At 38.7% G+C, this 18,025-nt stretch overlaps 1 protein-coding gene across 7 annotated transcripts in view; it reads left to right on the top strand.

The window, feature by feature from the left end:
* GABRD (gamma-aminobutyric acid type A receptor subunit delta) overlaps positions 1–18,025 on the top strand; it is a 112,010-nt gene that overhangs the window by 2,594 nt on the left and 91,391 nt on the right. The window contains exon 4 of one of the 7 annotated variants that reach the window (XR_012677031.1): positions 2,398–7,020. The exons of 5 other annotated variants lie outside the window; for them this stretch is intronic. The gene's annotated coding sequence lies outside the window, so the exon portion shown is untranslated. One more of the 7 variants, XR_012677032.1, reaches the window with a different exon arrangement.

Genomic DNA, 18,025 nt, shown 5'->3' with positions numbered 1-18,025 from the left:
TTTCACCACACCTATTCTTTTGTAAAAATACAACTGTTGCAGTAGTTTCTGTTTCTGATCCAGTGACTTAATTATATCTTATCCTCCAGTGAAAAATTTGATTAATACATAGTTGTACTACTAGTACGAAGAGGGATTGTGAAGATTGGAAATGATTGCTTACAGGGTGGAGGGTTGTTTCTGGTGGGGTGGGTGGTGGTTTTTTGTTTTGTTTTGTAAATCTCACTGACAAATCAGTTTTGCTGCATTTTAAAATCTGTCAGAAGAATCACACGTTACTGTGTGCAACATGGTGTTTAATTCTGACATCTTCATATAGTCCTGTGCTGGAAGCTACTGTACATGCATTATCTTTATTTTTTAAATTTCTTTTTCATTTTTAATCTTCATTTTTTTGTATGTGCATACAAATACATACCGAAACTGTCCTAGATTTTAGTATTCAGTGGAAGAGTGTGCAAATCACCAGAAATAAGTGGACTTACTCGATGTATGAGTTTATCTGGTTTTGTATATTACAAAAATATTGTTTGTAACTAAAAATTTAGCTGAAAATATCTGCTAATACCTGAAGATCTAATATACATAATTAACAAAACCAAATCTTTATGTTTTTTCATTAGTCCACTTTGAAGTAGCTAGTATAGCCAAAGCAAATTAAAATACCTGAAATAGATGGGAAATGTAACTCTCACAATTTAACAAAATAGTGAAACTTTCTCAAACCTGAGGCTTCCACATATGCTAGGACTAGGTCAGCTGAAGCAAAAATAGAAGTTTTTCTCCTGAAGCTTGGTTTAGATCTAAAGAAAACCGCTCCTGTAAGCAGGTTGCTCCATAGTTCTCAGTTGCAAAATTTCTTGCACCTTTTTCTCAATCAGCTGATATTAACCCTTTTATAGAGAGCATACTGAATTAGATGACCTTTTAGGCAGTTTCCCTAGTTTGTGTGTTTCTTCAGCTGTTTCAAACATGATGACAAAACTAGCCGGAATCTGTGATACCTGGTATGCTACTAGAATACCTGTTTTTGCAGGCTGCTCTGCCATTCAAAACCTGCATGTTACAGCACCACTACAGCACACTGGTGGTGAGGCTGTGAAAAATTATTGTTTCAAGCCTTTTGTGGAATACAAAGAAGTTGGTTGTTAGAATGAAAAATGGCTTTCTCAGTATTACTGTGAAACTTTTCCAAATGGGGAACAATTATGCCAAATTTACCAACTCCTGATTAATAGGGTGTCTGCTTAAACAGAGTCAATGATTGCATAGACATCAAAAGTGCTTTCTAGCTTTCAGCCTCCAGGCTCTGCTTTCACTCTTACATGTGTGTGACTGCCACCAACAGGTAAAAATGAAGGCTACTGAGAGATTTTTAAATATTTGAGAAATACAGACGTAGGAATCTTGACAACCAAAACCACGATTTTTCTTCCCTCATCTGCAAAGGTCTTGCACTGCATAAGAGAGAGGGAGTACTTCCAGGGAGTGGAAGTCCTGAAATGTTTCCTACATACTGGTCTTCTCACTTCTGTGTCATGGTCATCAGATCTGTAGAACTTTGACATCTGCGGGATGCCACACAATGAAACTCAGTGGCTCAGATAGACATGTGTGTCCTATTCAGACATCTACTATTCAGAGGCAATAACCTTCAATCGAATGTGCGGACTAGACAGGTTATATTAATGAACTGCTTCAGGAATCCCAACTACCCTTTCTGTCAGATATATGTCTGTATCTTTAATAGTAAGGCAGTTAGAAATACAGAGCTGGAGGGTACAGTTGTATTTTTGAGTCCAGTAGCTCATGTGACAAGCAACCATGCCATGTGATATCCTTTGAAAGCTGTGGAAACTTCACCTTAAAATTAGTTTGATTTTTCCCTTTGCTAATCCACTTGTAAGTCAATTTGCCTCTCAAAGCCTTATTGCATTGTTTAGAAACATGAAATTTACTCATTTAATGATGCCATAATGCATACTGCAGGACTTCTGGAGACATCCGTATCAGATCTTTGTCAGTGTAATAGTTAAAAAGGCAACTGCTGCCTTTCTCAGGCTGCAGGAGTAGGAAGTCTTGTTCAAAAGCAAAAAGATAGAAGGACAGATATTGCATTGTCCTGAGAGAAGATGTTCTTGTTCAACAAGAAGAGCAAGGATGTAACTTGGTCCCCAATGTATTAATGAGTACGGGTTTTATTTGCAACTGAAATTGCCATTGCACATTGTTTAGAAATACACAATATTCATGTTTTATTGAATGTTTTGTCAGGATTTTTGTAATTTCTTAGAAAGTAATTCATATTTGCATAAAAATAGCATTGTTACGGCATTGTTATAATCAAAATTTACATATTGTTACCTGAGTAAATATACTGCATGATTCTTATGATAGCTCAAGATACTCCTGGACTCTGAAAGAGTAGCTGTCACCAAACAGGTATAAATTATGCTTTCTAAAGAAAGGGTGAAAATCAGTACTTCTCAAAATTGCATAGCTGCTCAGATGGTATAAAAATACTACAGAGGTAATAAATAATTATGTTTTGCCTACTTCTCTATTTGTGACTTCCCAGATGAGTGTTTCTAATGGGCTTATGCAAAATAATAATTCAAATGACCATCTTGTATTCCAGAACCACACCAGCACAATTTCCCATTCCAGAATATTTTGTCTGACTTTGCGTCTTTGCATTTCTGTAGTGTGCATTCTGTTAAAACTGCAGAGATTCATAGAGACATTCACAAGATTTTGATCTTTTTTTAAGTTCTCACTCCATTTGGTTCCAAAAGCAATGCAGAACCCTTGTTTCTCCTGTCTTTCCACCAAAATCAAATGAAGCTTATACAATGTTTCAATTTCAGCTGTGCTTCAGTCCCAAGTCTATTCAGAGGATCAGGAACTCTTTTTTTTATTATTATTATTTTATTTTTTTAAAACTGATTCAGAACTGTTCCAACCTGTTATTTGCCAGTTCTTTAACAATTGAATGAAAACCATGGCTGCTATTTTCTGAGCAAGGACCGAGGTAGCAGAGTATTAAGATTGTTCATTAAAGAAAATAAATAAATAAAAGCATACTGAATAGAAATACTTAGTGAGGCCAGGCAGAAGAAAAAGTAGGAGTAACTCAGTCTCCTTAGTTACGTTCTGCATTCTCACAGTTTCTTTCAGTTTGCCTATTACTATGGAACAAAGGAGTTATTTTAAACAAATCTGAGAACAAAGCATAAAATTAGCAAAACTGTTCTAGTCTGAAAAGAATATAATTGACAAGATTTTAAGGTAGGGGGAACTAGATTTGAGTCTTCATGTAATTTAGGACAAAAAGGCAGGAACATCCATATACCTGAGTTTCCTAACAAATACAGTCCTGGAAGATAATGTTGAACTTCTTATGGTGTGGATTAGAATGGTTTATCTGTGAAATGGATTCAAGAACAGTTAATTCAGAATTGTTGAGAGACTTCGCAAGTCGCTTCAAAATCCTTTGAAAAAAATCCATTGTTGTCTGTAAACAAAGTAAAACAGAATTGTGAAGGCCCACAGCTTTCCTATAGATTTCATTCTACTGCATCAATGTACATCTCTGTTACTGTGAATGTAGTCAGCATATCTATTACACGACTGTCTTTGTATATTTCATTCTTGATAGAGGCAGAATAAGCTATACGTGCACAGTATATGCTGGTCTACATATGTCCTAAAGGGCATTATATGTAGTCTTGTTTTCTCATAAATCCAGGCTGAGGTAGTTTTATTTCCAGGGGAAAACCTGTTCCTATTGCCTTGTGACCCATTTAAAAAAAAAAAAAAAAAAAAAAATCAATAAGTATCTCGGACTTCAACAAACATAAAAAATTATTGCCTAGTTCCCGAGTGTGATTGCTACATTTAGTATACCTTGAAGCATTTTCCAAAGCCAAAAAATATCACTACTGTTGTCTTAGACATAGGAAACTGATGCGTAATGATGTGAAATTACTTAGCCACTACCACCCAGCAGGTTGTGGAAAGAAGTGAGATGAAATGTTAGGGTTGCTTGAACCTGGATCTAGTATTCCTTGCAGTCAGTGCCATAAGTTTACACTGTGATACAATTTTACAGTGTGATACAAATATGTAATTTTGTAATCTATATTTATACTTGTTCAACAAAATAACAGAACTTCTCTGCTGGGAGTAAGCTCTGTTCTGAATTTTTCTATATGTTCATCTTCAACCTTGAAATATATATGGGTGTCTTAAAGTTGGTCCAAGCCTGTTTGTACAGTTACCAACCACTTTCTCCATTTTTTTTCTTCTATTTATACAAATCCATTTTGAGAGTGCTGGAAGAATAGGGTTTTGGTGCTTTTTTCCTACAATCAGAATTGTATCAGAGCTCTTTTCCATGTGATGGGGATTGTACAAGTTCTTGTTCTGTTTTTCCTTCATAATCAAGTGTGTGTTACTCGTTTACATTTTTTGCTGTACCTTTAAACTTGGCAAGCCATAGCTCGGCTTTTAAAAGTCCTTTGGTGCTCCTGGCAGAGAGGCTGCCCTACCTGGGCCAATGGATATTTATTCAACATGATGAAATAGCTTAGTGGCATGGAACAAACATAGCTGGCTTTGCAGGGGAGAAAATAAAATAGTGCACAAATATCTTTTTCAAAATCTCATATCCTGTACTGAGCATAGGTCATTCAGAGCTGAGGTGGAACAGAAGGAGTAAGTGTACAGATATTTAGAAGCAAGTAAATGGAAGTATGTTTTCCTGTATGGACACCTATCCTGCAGCTATAATAGCAACAAAGGGCATTGTTGTAATAATCTTAGAGATCAGATTCTACGGTGTGTGTGTGTACACACACATATATATATAAATACACACATGCGTGCACACAACCAATTGCACACCTGTAGGTCTTCCTTTAAGTAAGTAATCTTTTAAATAACATTTCAGTTGCATGAATGCTGATTAAACAGCGTGAATAAAAGCTTAAAGCCTACTATTTCCCCGTTTAAAGGGACTTTCCTCAAGGGGATCATTGTCTTATTGAGCAACTAACAGAAAAACAACTGGTACCCTGGAGATGCTGAGAATTTAGAATCCACATTGAGAATTCAGCCTAGCTACTAAACTTTCCATGATGTCAGATGCATCAGACCTGCAGTTAAGTTTGCCTGCAAGAAATACCTCCAAACACAAGAAAAAAATTGCTTACCTAGCTACATGTCAGATTCCTATAGAACGTTCTTCTGTCCTTGACATAGCAATTTCAGAAAGCAGGCACAGGTGTGTGTCCTAGTGAAGCAGCTACCAAACATTGGAATTACTGATGACAGCACTGTTCTTTCAAAGAGTCTTACCTTATTTAATTGCTGCAGTTGCAGGAAAGCTTCAGTGCTGCTGCAGGTTCCAGAATCCAGAAAACAAAAATCACATTCATAAAGCAAAAATATTTGGAATAGGGGGACTGGGACTTGTACCACTGTCTTTGGAGAATCTATGTTTAGTCAAACAAAGCCTATTTGTGATACAGGAAAGGGATAAGGCATACTTAGAAAGTTCAGTAGTCATTAATTTACTCGCGATAGGTAATAAAACGAGTAGATTCAGTAATGGTTACATCCTGTACTTCAAAGGTAAGCATTTATTTGGGAAAGTGTACTGGGACTGATCAAAATGGGGAAAGATAGTCTGAAAAATGGGTAGAATTCCATCATCCATATCAAGCAAAATTGGCAACTGAATACAGCCCAGCCACTCTGTTCTTGCAGTGGAAGAGAACTCAAAGAACAAAAAATGCATGCTAATCTTATTATTTCAGAAGCAGCTCCAGAAAAATCTGTGTGAACGTTATGTAAGGTGTGTAGGGGTTATTCGTAGACTGAGACAGTGTAGGCTGTTGTTTAAGTGGCCCCAAGAGCTTTAGGGACTGAAGATACCAAATGGTTAAATGACACGGCTGAGCACGAAGTTGTGAGAGAACCAATAAGAGTCACCAGTCACCAGGTCCCCATGGTGTGCGAGTCGAGTTATGTGTACTCCCTGCTGTGCCAGTCTTGGACAGGAAAGCACTGCATGGGAAACCTAGAAGAGAAAATTGGTTCTAATGGTACATTAAACCAAACCTGATCAGGCTAAATGATACAGTGATTCCAAGACAGACCTGCATATTGCATTTCCTTGCTCACCGGAGCAGAAGGAATTAGTATGAAATTCATTAAGATCATGGGAGGAGCAGAACGGAGGAAGTTTCTTTACAGACTTGAGTAGCGAAAAAACAAGCTAGTAGAATCAAAGTGTGAGCATTCAGGACCCCTATCTACCTTGCTGTTCAGTTGCTGCTAAGAATGAAAGAACTTGCAGCAAAGGTCTACACTTCTTGTTTCTCTAAAAATTCATGTCCTTTGAACAAGAAGATGGGGTGAGTCTTCTAATTTACAAAAAGAGAACTTCCTTGTGACCTCTGGGATTCTGTTGCAGTAAACATCCCAAATCTCAAACCACTTGTCAGCAAAGATCCCGATTCTGCAAAACCCTTTCTTGTGAGCACCTGTTAGAAAAAAATGTGCTTATAAAATTCATGTTTCCAAGCAACAAAACAAAACATACATAAAGTGAAACATCCCTCAAGCCACTACCCAAGGGAACTGAGAGAGTCTGATTTTCAGAGGTCGAGCAATACTATTCCAAGAGTTCAGAGGAGATTTTAAGTTACATGAACACATGATATGCAGGAGTTTTACCCCTGTCTTAACAGCCAGAATTTCACTGTGCATGCTTGAATGCTTAAGCTGGCTATAAAAAGATACAAGAGCAAATACTGTCACGAACAGAGAGGTGAGCATACACTTCAGCCTTACTTCCCATGAGCTGGGCAACTTCAGTTATACAGCACTGGATAAAAAGCAACATGCATAGTTTCTCATAAATTTATTTAAAAAAAAATTTATAAAGCAATAACATAACTTTCTCATTTCATTTCACCTTTCCCCCAATATTCACAAATTGGCTTGATACTAAATTCTGTGTTGAAATCCATAAAATGTACTTCTGTTTTTTAGGTGCTGGCTTGTATTTCTTAGGGAAAAAACTCCTATTGACAACACTGGACATAAGATGTGTGTTGTATTGTTTTTATATACAATATAGACCTTTCCGTACTGTGCATTTCAAATACCATATCTTAGCATCTCCTTGGTGCTAAAAATTATTTTTGAGTGTTGTCATTTATTTTAAAGAAAATCTAACTTGAATTTTCTTCTTATCTGTGCTTTCACTATCTTTATAACTCTTCAGGTCCCTCCAGGGGTGTCAATACATGGTTTGCTATCTTAGTCGGTTATCTTGTTTAAAGAAAAATCCATTTACAGTTTATCCTGCCTGCAGAACAGTCTTGTTGATAGTTCCCCCATATAGCACAAAAGAAATGGGTTATGGCTGCTTCAAGAAGATGGGCTTGAAATTCCAGAGTGGGACTCTACAAATCTTTTGAGTTTTATTCTTGGGTTAGCTGTGAAGGCTGATTTTGAATGAATTATTTAGCTCCTTTGCTTTATATGTGCCAATGGGGAATGGACATAGTAGTGGACAATGGTATTTCAAAACTTAATCCAGTAACTCTTTCAAAGTACTTCGAGATTCTTAGATTGGAAGAGATGAAGAAATTGTAACTGTTGTTGCTGCTGTTACTGAATTCTGTATCTCAGCTCTGGAAATAGGATTCAAAATTCACTGGCAGGAATATGGGATGAGAAAAAAGTTACAATCCTTCTCCTGTATTTTGCGACATTTGCACGTGGAAATATCTGTGTGTGTTTGAGCCAGTAGGAAGTTTCTCTCTTGGGAAGAATTAACGTTTTAGTAAATAAACAGCAAGCAAAACTGAGTTTTTATACAAAGACAATTACACGTAATGGAAAAAAAATAAGTCCCTCTACATGTATATTTTTGCTTAGTCAAGCCAAAATATTTATTGAAGAAATAATTTTGATGGGAAATATTTTGATAAACCTTAAAACACAAACAGATTTGGACTAAGAAGTTCTAAAGGGTCAAGGAACACATTCAAAAAAATAGATAGTCAAAGTAACATAAACCGCCCACTTTCCCCAATGGTTACATGTTTCCATGAACAAACACAAAACTAGGAGAACCCATAAAGAAACAGTGTTCTTCAAAAACTTTTAATTTTTAATTAACTGTACAAACTAGTTTCAGAACTGGTAATAAGTTCTATTCGTAGGTGATTATTGTGTGTTGAGTTTTGATGCTTGATTAAAGACATTTTTGCTTGAGAACTGTAACAGCTGGAAACCAGGTTTTATATTATACTGTGAGCAACATGCTGACAAATTTCTTACCTACAAAAGCTCAGCAATAGAGCCATAATATTGCCTATGTGTGTTTAAGCCGAGTTATGCTATTATAGAATCACAAGATCATTTAGGTTGGAAAAGACCTTTAAAATCATCAAATCCAACTGTTAACCTAGCACTGCCAAGTCCACCACTAAACCATGTCCCTGAGCACCACAAATACCTCCAGGGATGGTGACTCAACCACTTCCCTGGGCAGCCTGTTGCGATGCTTGACAACCCTTTCGGTGAAGAAATTTTTCCTAACGTCCAGTCTAAACCTCCCCTGGTGCAACCTGAGGCCATTTCCTCTTGTCCTATCACTTGCTACTTGGGAGAAGAGACCGACCCCCACCACACTACAACCCCCTTTCAGGTAGCTGTAGAGCGCGATGAGGTCTGCCCTCAGCCTCCTCTTCTCCAGACTAAACAACCCCAGTTCCCTCAGCCGCTCCTCATCAGACTTGTGCTCCAGGCCCTTCACCAGCTTCGTTGCCCTTCTCTGGACACTAGCGAGGGGCCCAAAACTGAACACAGGATTCGAGGTGCGGCCTCACCAGTGCCCAGTACAGGGGGACAATCACTCTCCTGGCTCCTGCTGGCCACACGACTTCTGATACAAGCCAGGATGCCATATATTACTGATGTGTATTATGCTAATCCAATAAAACATAAAGACCATTGTATCTTTTGTGACTTCTACCACACTGATACCAGTAGGGATTTGCAATGGTAATACAACACCAACAGAACAATCTAGAGAATTGTTGATGCATCCTATTTTGAGGTTATGGATCCTAGCCTGCAAGTAAGTAAAATTCCCCACTAACTTCAGCGACTCCTGAAAACTTTAGAACATCCTAGAAAAGGTTCAGCATTATGAAACATTGAGATATCAATATGCTATTCAGCACTTAATTAAAAAAATATGGTGACAATTTCAAATAAGTGACCTTATTGCAGTATTTTGAACAGCTTAGATTACTGTATAGTACTTTAAAGAATTGTTTTGTTTCCTTTGAATTTAATATTTCAAAAAAGTAATCAAGTTGTTTCATTTCTCCATGTTCCTACCTTTTATTTAAGTTTTTAGTCCTATGGATTATGGGCTACCGTCCTAATGTACCTACAGATAATTTAACTTGCAAGGGATTTAAAAAAGAAAACGATAGAGAAAAAACAAACCTTGAAAAACAATTCCTATCAGTAACACCTTACAGTATTAGAAATATAAGAAGTGAATGTACTTCTCACTATTTAAAACGCGAGTTTCTGGATTGAGTTTCATTTTTTTTATGATCAGATTAGTCAACTTCAATTTTTGCATCTCCCCATAGTTCTATATTGGGGTTTAAATCCTCATAACAAATGCAATACAAATAAAGATGAATGACATTTTCAGCACTTTTAATAAAACCTCTTTCCACTGCAAAATTAATGTTGGAGTCGAAGCTAAAAGCACTATGTGGTTTACTAATACACACTAGTCAGCAGATATGCATCTAGATACAGCATTATCCTTTGGCATTTGTTATTGACAGTACTGCTATTTATTATTTATTAATCTCTGTTACTTTGAGCGTCTGAATGTGACTGAAACTCAATGAGGTTTTTTGTGTTCTTTTTTCTTGTATGAATAAACAGATGACATGGTATGGATTTTAAACACTCATCGCTTCCCAAAGCAAGCAATTGCATTTGGCTGACTCCCCTTTTTATGCTTTCAGATTTTGACTTTCTGCCCGCCTTGTGGTAGGCTGCATGTGAGTAATACGTCTCTCGTAAGAAAGCTGTCTAATACGATTCAAGGGCAGTGCTCTATCTGTATGGACTGCATTTGTTTATTTTCAATACCGCACTTGCTCAACCCGTGCTACAGCTAAAACCAGATCTGTGTACTTACTTCTAGCAGCATATATATGGCAGTCAGAGAAGTGAGGGGAGATCTTAGGAACAGAAAGATTCAATCCAGGGGAGGCTAGAAGAGCTATAGCTCTCTGCGTGTCCTCCTCCTAGTAAAACTACACAGAATAGTCTGCATTCTGGATCACACGATGAGCGATTAGCTGTTCAGGCCTCTCTCTCCCCCTGTTCGTATTGCAGCTGTATGGATGTCTATTCTCGCTATGCTGGTGGAAGGTACTGAAGCAGGTGCTGCTACTGTTCTTTTCCCCAGTATCGCATGTTCTGTTCTGGAGATAGGTTAGTGATAGAATAACCTGTGCTTGGTAGAGCTTAGTCATACATGCCCTGCAAATACAGCATGCTGGTTTTGTTATACCAAGAGAACATTCTTGTAGGGAATATATACGCTGTACACTGAAGCACTAGTAGCATAGCCACACATCCCAGAGATAGCTCAACAGGCAAATTCTAGAACTGAAGGCATCATAACCTACATCAGTGTATTGCCATACTTCAATTTAGCCCTGGTGTACAGTGGTTCACCACCATGGCTATATTGCTTCTGTGATCCTAGTGAGGATCTTTGCACGTGTACGTACATACCACAAAGTAGCGCCAGTTTCTACAGACCTAGCTCAGAGGTCTTTAACATTGTGTCACACTTTAAACATCATCATTTTCCTAGCATACTTAACATACACTTCCAGAGCTTAGTTATAATGTAGTTTGCATTTTTTTCTACCTATTTCAGCTTGAGGCTCAGACTAGACAACTGGACTGGCCCTTGGCCTGCAGTCTGGCAAGTTGTTTTTAAAGGACACTGAAGCCTAGATAAAAATCTAGGAAGTGAAATTAGCCTATTAAAATTAGTGGTATATTAGGCGTTGACTTGATCCAGGCCTGGTTTTCCATAGTTTTTCTTACTCTGCAATTGTGGCAAATTTACATTATGGCTAAATTCCCCACTGTCGTCAATAAGAGTTTTGCCTAATTCACTGTGGAAGTGGGATTGAACATCAACAAGAGTCACCTTTATCACCCATTTTGATCATATTTGCTTTAGGGACTAAGTGCAGCTTTGTGTGCAGCTAAAAAATGCAAGTCAACAGTTCAGGATATTTTGGGGATTAAGTCTTGTCGTTAAGAACCACTGTATCCTGTGCTGCCTGTCTTGAACACTTCAGCTGAAGGTATTGGGTATAAACGCAAACTGCTCTACAGTCATAAGAGTTTTCATTCAGCACAGGCAAGGCTTAAACATGTTCCCTGCTATTCTGCATATAAGGAGGTGGAGGAAGGAAATCTGGAGAGGAAGCTGAACTTCCTGTGCCAGAGATTTTATACTGGAGCCTTCCCTGAATTCAAGACAATGTAGCAGCAGCTTAACATATGAATCACTAGAACTTGCAGACATGCAGGATTTTAAGAAGGACCCTTCTGCATCCACACCTGTGACATGTGTTTCTGTAAATTCATGAAGAACAATATGACTAATTTTTGGACATAGCAGTTGCCTCTTCCATCCCCCACCCTATCTCCAGGCTGATAAAAAACTCTCTCTTTTTTTAGTTTCATTTCTCTGAATGTTGTTTCAGACTTGTGAAGTAGCCAGTTTGGGCATCTGGATTAATCATGGGTACGTGGGTAAACGACTGCACCAACTGAGATACAAAAGAAGCAGGCACCAAATAGCCATCTTAAAGGACTAGGTCTAAGCAGGTAAACAGGGGAGGTGAGAAGTAAGAAGGGCTGTATGTAGTAGAACTATCAATGGATTAGACACATGTACACACTTGCAGTTTTATGTTTTATAATTATAAATGGATGAAGAAGTCACCAAATTAATCCCACAGATGCTCAAGTTATTCTGATTTTTTTTTTCTGTTGTTTAATTATGTTAACATGTGTTACTTAGCATCTTGCACATTAATTAAATGATTAAAGCTTAGAGATTTTGGGGTATAAGTTTTGTACCTACAATAGTGGGATATGTTATGAAATAAAGAGGTAGAAATCAATCAGAAACTTTGATTTTTCTTTATAATTACAGCATAGCACTGCACAGTGGGTTTACAGTATCACTAGCTCTAAATCACATAAGAAATCAAGGGCAAATTTTTTTTGTCAATAACCAATCACTTTGATTGAAACCTGTGGGAGCAAGGGCATGCTCTGATGAAATATGATTTCCTTGTTGGTGACAATGAGATAAACTAGAGAAAGGAAAGGAAATATCTCTTCCTTGGCCTGGAAGAGCATTATTCCTTATGTTCTTTTTTTAATCCAGGCAATTTCCTGTACTTCTAAAGCATGATCTCCCACAGGAGGGGTATTTATATAGCATCTTCCACCAGTACCAGTAGCACCATGCAAACCAGTAGGAAGATTGCATTTAATTTTCCTGCTTTCAAGCAGCTTATCCATTTCTGATTAAACAGTTCATGTAGATGCATCTCCTCTCTCCCCTCTGCTTTTTGTCTGATTTCATCTTGCCAATTTTCTTACCGTTGGGACACAAACCAGCAGCATACTGAGCTGACCACTGTAATCACAAGCTTGTGCTGAACTCTCACTGTATGCGATGATGCAATGTCAGTCTAAGTAGTGCATAGGTAGCATCAGCAAAGCCTACAGCCTGCTAGCACAGTATGAGGAGGTAAACAGAGTGATTAGGTATCCAGCTCACATGGTATTTCCCGTGGTCTGCTTTATACGACTGTTTATTCTAGGCTGACATTGAGTAGAAATATACTAAATATCACACTTAAATTCAGCTGAAATTCCTGAACAATTCAGACAAGTTGGACAAAAGGAGATGAAATCTTTTGATGATTAAGGGATTGAAGCATGTGACATATGAAGAGAGGACGAGCAAGCTGGGCTCCTTTGGCCTCAGGAAGAGATGGTTCAGGAGGGATCTTACCAATGTGTATAAATACCTGATGGGAATGTGTAAAGAAGACAGAGACAGGCTTTTCTCAATAGGCACCAACTGGCAGGGTGAGAAGCAGTGGGAACAACCTGAAATACAGGAAATTCTGCTCAAACATTCAAAAAAAACTACTTTTACTCTAAGGGTGGTCAGACACTAAACAGGTTGCCCAGGGAGGCAGTGGCATCTCCATCCTCGGAAAATTCAAAGCCAGAGTGGACAGGACCCTGAGCAAGCTGCTCTAGTTGATCCCCTAGTGAGCAGGAGCGTTGGACTAGATGATGTCCAAAGGTCCTGTCCAACCTCTGTGATTCTACAATGGTTTACCAATGGAAAATAGAGGCAGAGACATTGAAAGTGGTACATGTATAGGTGCCCAGGATATCTGTGGTAGAGCTGGAGTCTGTCACACTCCAGGATGTTCCTTAATTGAAAGGCAGCCCTTCCCGTTATCACAGAATTTTTCTTGAATATTACAGTGAAAATAACAAAACATATGCTTTTTTACTTCCCATATGGCCCAAGTCAATTGAATTTCAGTATTTTACAGCAGGTGTGGGGGACCTTTTATCAAGATTAAAAAGTCTGCTCTAGATGTGCGATTTTGAAGTAAGAAATAAAAGTGTATAACGTTTTTTCCTCCAAATAATCTTCCCACAAAATTTAATTGACTTTGTATGTGTTGCCTTCCAGCATCAGTGTCTGAAAAACCAACATTCACATAGGCCACTTCGGCTCACTTATGCCATCTTGTGGAAGAAGGCAGTTTAGCCAGAATAACAGCAGTGGAGGGACAAGTTCTACAAGACACATGGTGTATTTAGCTAGCTAACCAGAAGGCCATAAAAATTACATTACATTGCCTTTAAAAAGAGCTGAAGTGACCTTATGTGCAGTGCACAACAGCTTCCTTCGACCTCCTTCACAGAACATTGATGTCTCTCTGCCTTTTGACAAGAGATGCAGCTACTTGGCCAGTGCTGTTCAGGGGTAAAAAGGATAGTGTTTCTTAGCCCATGGAGCTGAACAAAGCTTCTTGCCTAGTCTGGTCTGATAAGCATGGGGAGGGTAGAAAGCAAACTACAGAGACTTCTGAACTAGACCAAAAGATCACAGAACAAAGGCTGAGTTTCAGCAAGAGAGAAATAGAAGTTATAAAAATTAAGTGCTTGTACAAACTGACAAAGAAGTAGCATTCTTTTTCATGTTTGCATCTGAGGTGGTATCTCTCAGGACATTTGATCCCCAACAGGTCAGCAATCTTGCAAGATAAGCTGCCGTCCTACCAGCATCTCATCAGGCATCTCGCACTGATCCTGGGCCTGTCTTTCAAATTTCTCTCCCCTCTGCTTCCTCCTCTAGTTAGGAATGTTGTAATGACGACTGGATTAGGCACCTGAAGTCCAGAGGCTATTTCTAAATCTCACGCCAGAGTTTCTTCTCTAGATTCCCCCCCTTAAGAGGGGGAGAGAGCAGGGAGTTTTTTTCCTGAGCTTCATGGCCCACATAAAGTTCATCATACTCTGACTGTGTATCTGTATTTCATTATGACAGTGCAGCCCACACGCAATGTATTCATCCTCAAAATTCTTTGCAAGATAAGATAGTGCTATAGTCCCTGTTTCACAGGCCAGGAACAGCGGCCAGCAGAGACTAAATGACTTTCCCAGCGTCATATGGGAAGTCTGTGGCAGAACAAGTAGCTGAGCTGGGTTTCCCAGGTCAATACTTCAACTTCGGGACTATACTGCCTTACTTGTGGGAAGGAAGTGGCTTATGCCATAAACCGTTAGCATGGCAAGAGAAAAAACAATGCACACAGAGCTCAACATCAGGCTCTTATTTTTTGTTTCCTCTTTGAGCTACTTGAGAAAGCAGGGTAAAAAAGTGAGTAAAAATTAAGCACTTTGATGCAGATTCAGGCATTTCTAGATTTGAAATAGAAATTGATTTTCTCCTTTCTTCAAGTGCCCAAAGTGAGCTTTGCTATTCTAAAGAGATGTGAAATATCTTTGAAAGTGTGTGTTCTTTTCTGCGGCCCCCTTTTTTCCCCAGTAAGATAAAAAGAGCTCTGACATTTTATATTCTAAGTTTTGACTGACCAGAACTAGATGTTTTCCCAGTGATGTGGTCTTGCACCTAAGCTTTTTTTGTACATTGGATTTAACCTTAGGATGTAATATTTCATAAAACATTTATTGTCTTCTCCATTTTTATAGAGCAGAATTCCCCTATGATACTTTGTTTTCATAGTCTGCTCTGAATATGATTCAAAGGCTTCTCTCACAATTTGAGTTGTAGTTGTGGGTAAAGGAAAGAACCTCTGCTATTTGCAGCAAAATTAGTAAATGTATCCCTAAGCAAAAATAATTCCAACAGGTAAAGATGATTAGAATCAAAGCCAGGAGACAGCTAAGAGCGAGAATCTGGAAAGTGATTTTGTGAGAGCTATTTTATTCCATAAGTGAGCAGGTTTTGCACATGTGTCTGAGTGTACCACTCATCAGTACTGGCAACAGCAGTGATTCTTTTCCCTCAAAAACTGCATCTGATAAAGTTGAAATGCAGTTAGAAAACAAACAAACCAAACCTTCTTCTAAGCTATTTGGGGGCAGCAAGGCAAATAAAGGCAACTGCAAGGCAGAAAAAGAAATGTTTTTTCTCTGACTCTTACTGTATCCAGATCCTATTGATGCTTCACTCTGGATGCTGCAGGTTTACCACTTAATACTCTCCAAAAATTATAATACATCCATTATAAAAGCCATTATAGATGTACCACTTACATTGTTAATGAGCTTGGCTATAAGGGATTTGCAACCTGAATTTCATGACAGAGCCAAGGTATAATTTGCTCTGGGCTATAAAGCCTATGAATTATTGAGGCAATTTACTTCCAAGTCTGCATTTTCTTTCTGAGCACAAGTGCTCATGATGAGTGCATGTGTGTGTGAGAAGAGAGAGACAGGACTGCAAGCTGCTGACAGTGATGTAAGCACAAACTTCTCTAGCAGTACATCTCCCCATCATAGGCTCTTTCACACAGCCAGCAAATAACAACAGAAAATAACTGGCAAAACAATCATTTTGAACAAATGAGAGAAGAAAAATTGCATGCTGAAGAGTGCCAAATGAGCACCAAATTCAAATCACAGTTAAATTGCACTTTGGGTAATTACAGAGAGGGGCTTTTCCCTTAGAGATGTCACAAAACTTGTGTGGTTATAATCAGACTTGAGTGGATCTGGTGATGGTGAAAGACACTAGACTGACAAATCAGAATTCTTAGATCCTCCATCCAGCTGAGCATATAACCTGCTGTGGGACCAAGTCTCCCACTTGATGTTCTTTTAAAATCTGGTTTCTTATGGAAGTGAGGCTTTATAATCACACTGTCAAATCTGTGTCCTGTCTCCCCTCCTTCCACCCTCCACACCCAGCCAGTAATTTCTGAATCCGCTGACAAATTTCAAGCAAAGTGATAGAGAACTGGAGGTTTCAGAGACATGAAACTTCTAAATGTTTCATGAAAGCAGGAGCTGGGTAGAGAAGAGGGATCTTTTAATACCCCCATTGCAAGAAAGACTCCACCATGAGCTTACCTTTATTAGGCACTGAAGAATGCACACAAGAAAGATCTTACGCCTGTCCTAACTATCAGGAAAGCTTCTACTGAAGGTTACATATTCTTAAGTGTTAGGGATCTTTGTCATAAGATTTAGAAATCTAGAAAACCAGGCTCTAGAAAACCTTCCACTGCTCCAGGAATTCAAAGGGGGTTTGGAGGAGGAGGGGGGGTGGTGGGTGGGTGGATGGGTTGTTTGTGCGTTTCAGGTTTTTTTCCGCCTCTCCAACTGTTGGTATTATTTGAATATGGAGAAGATCCCTCTATGACCAGATTCCCACTATGCTAGGCACTGTGGGAGAATTTCCTGCAGCAGGGAGCATGTATCTTAAATACCAGACTGACAGGCTGGGAAAAGAAACAAAGACATAAGAGAGGAAGTGACTTGATGGAGGTCACCTAACAGACTTCCAAACAGAACACATCTCAATAGCACATGCACAGGCAGCTGCAAGCAGATTTCCTTAGCCAGGGAGTGGAAGCATTATAAAGGGGAATCCCTTCAATAGCAGTGTTGACAGGAGTTCACACTTTTCAGTGCCTTCCTACAACAGGTAAGAGCAACCTGATAAAATCAATAGTAAAACGTGAGCACTTGCATCAATATGCTGTCAATGTAGCTCTAGGTAAGAAAGAGGCTGCATTTAAAAATCACCAAGTTAACTGTGGTCATCAGCAACTTGTCTAGATTATGGCTTCCAATACTGCTGATTTAGTGTAAGCAATCCTGAGAAGAGTTCGTATTCTTCTTATAGATTTCTTTAGCATAGACCAGACTAATCTTTGGTATGTTTTTGCAATAGGCCTTTTCTCACCCCTGCAAGTGGTAAAAGTATTTTTTATGCCAACTGAGTACCAGGGGACAATCAGTAGCATCAATGGATTATTTCTTATTACTAGAAAGGTTAAAGGAAAGGAAACATCCATCATATGTTTTCTCTTAATCTTCTTTTCTGAAATTCCTAGCAAGTGTATCTATAATACTTATCTTTTAAAATACGTAGGTTAGGAACATGCATTCCTGTGGACATGTTAGACACAGAGCTTGGCTGTGAGCTCCTGTCTCAAGCAGATAGTCAGAAGCAAGTCTTCCATAAACAGGGCTCTTAGTCTGAAGCCTTGAAGCCATAAAAGGTGTTCAAGAAACCCTGTCCCTAGATGAGTAACCGCCTAGCCCTCTTCTGCAATATGAAAGGGGGAGTTCACTTTCC

The sequence above is a fragment of the Calonectris borealis genome, chromosome 23 (assembly GCF_964195595.1).
Source record: "Calonectris borealis chromosome 23, bCalBor7.hap1.2, whole genome shotgun sequence".
In the NCBI taxonomy this organism is placed as follows: domain Eukaryota; kingdom Metazoa; phylum Chordata; class Aves; order Procellariiformes; family Procellariidae; genus Calonectris; species Calonectris borealis.
Note: the sequence above shows the minus strand (reverse complement) of the source record. Positions and strands in the feature narration are given on the sequence as shown.